Source organism: Macaca mulatta, chromosome 7 (assembly GCF_049350105.2).
Source record: "Macaca mulatta isolate MMU2019108-1 chromosome 7, T2T-MMU8v2.0, whole genome shotgun sequence".
NCBI lineage: Eukaryota > Metazoa > Chordata > Mammalia > Primates > Cercopithecidae > Macaca > Macaca mulatta.
In genome coordinates this window covers 8073031-8075027 of record NC_133412.1, presented here as the reverse complement: position 1 = coordinate 8075027, position 1997 = coordinate 8073031, and positions in this window count along the sequence as shown.

The window sequence follows — 1997 nt, the reverse complement described above, 5'->3', positions numbered from 1 at the left end:
ACAGGAAATGGAATGGTGGCCACCAGGCGCTGGTGGGAGGGAGGAACAGGTAGAGTTTCCCTCTTCTAAGATGAAAAGAGTTCTGGGGATTGGTTGCACAACAATGTGAACGTACTTAACACAACCTGTACATTTAAAAATTGGCAAGATGGTAAATTTTATGTTATGTGTATTTTACCACAGTTAAAACAACATTTTAAACTGGAAATGCAGATATCTGGGCTCCACTCTAGTCCTTGTGAGAGGTGAAGCCCACTGGGCTTCTCAGTGGGGTGGGGACTTGGGGAACTTTTCTGTCTAGCTAAAGGATTGTAAACACACCAATCAGCGCTCTGTGTCTAGCTAAAGGTTTGTAAACACACCAATCAGCACTCTGTAAAAACGCACCAGTCAGCACTCTGTGTCTAGCTAAAGGTCTGTAAACACACCAATCAGCACTCTGTAAAAATGGACCAATCAGCACTCTGTAAAATGGACCAATCAGCTCTCTGTGAAATGGACCAATCAGCAGGATGTGGGTGGGGCCAAATAAGGGAATAAAAACTGTCCACCCTAGCCAGCAGGGTCAAGCTGCTATGTCCTGTTCCAGGGTGGAGGTTTGTTCTATTGCTCTTTGCAGTAAATTTTGCTGCTGCTTATTCTGCGTGTGCACCACTTTTAAGAGCTATAACACCCACTGCGCAGGTCTGCGGCTTCACACTGGAAGTCAGAAAGACCACAAACCCACCAGAAGGAAGAAACTGCAGACACATCTGAACATCCGAAGGAACAAACTCTGGACATGCCAGACTGAGGGAATATGGTGGGCATTTCACGCTAAGTCCCCTTGGGATTTGGGGGCAATCATGTGAGATTAACCATACGTGCTGCACTCAGCTTCCTGCTATCTGTGGGGGCCTTCCAAGCCAAGGTTTCAAAAAATGTTAAGTTCATCGTGTTGGGGGCATGCGCCAGAGGAGGTGACCTGACCGGAGTGTTAGCACCTGGACACCTAGGAGGAGATCAGCGTCTGCCCACCAGAAGTCTGTTGGCAAAAGTACCTGGAAGATGGGTGAGCTGGCGGGATGCAGTTGGGCTCCCAGTGGTTTCTTGGGTGATGGGCAGGGCTAGATTGAGGGTGAGGCAAGTGAGGCACTCATCTGGGGTATCAGAAATCCGGTAATTAGGATTAGTGACATTTAATGCCGTATTTTTAAAAAATAAAAATCAATGCAGGAAATTCATGATGAACACAGTATGGAAACTGAAGACAGGCTGGTGTTGTTTGTCTTATGGTCTTGCATTATTGTGCAATAGGAGTGGTCATTTCCAGGCAGCTCATAATTCTCTGGCTGTTCGGCGAGCGTGTCCCCAACTGGGTGGGTTTCTGAGGGTTAACAATGGTGGGCCAACATGTCGGGTAATGGGAGGCTTTATATATAGTCAATGTTTTTTTGGTTGTAGAAGTTTCATTAACTTGTCTCACTTGGTTCAAAATCCGGGAGGAAATTTGGTAAGTGTCTATGAAGTATATATTGCTCCTTCCTCCACAGAATTCAGTAGGAGTTGGCTTGGTGCCTATAACAGGTCATTGGTGACTATGGCCTGCTGACCTTGTGCTGGCCGACATCACTGCTGGAGAACAGTGGGGAGGCCTGTGTGCAACCGCACATTTTTTGGGCTGTGGTGAATGGGGGACCGAGACAGGCCTCAGAGGTGCCTGGGGTGCTGTAACTCGAGGAGGCCCGGGGTCACTGGCTGGGGGGAGTGTGTAATTGATGAGAAGGGCCAGCTGCCCTGGGACGGTTCACCGCATGGTTGAGGAAGCTCCAGGGCCCACACTTGCACCACCTCTGCAATGCCTGGAGCTTGCTTTAGATATAGATTAGTATCATTTTCCTCAATATGGTGTCCCCAAAATGCGTAAGCTTTGGGTCCCAGAACACCGCGGAATGCACTCCTGCCTGCCCCTGTGAAGGGACACCTGTGCCGTGCGGTGCACAGGGAGCTGATGTCAC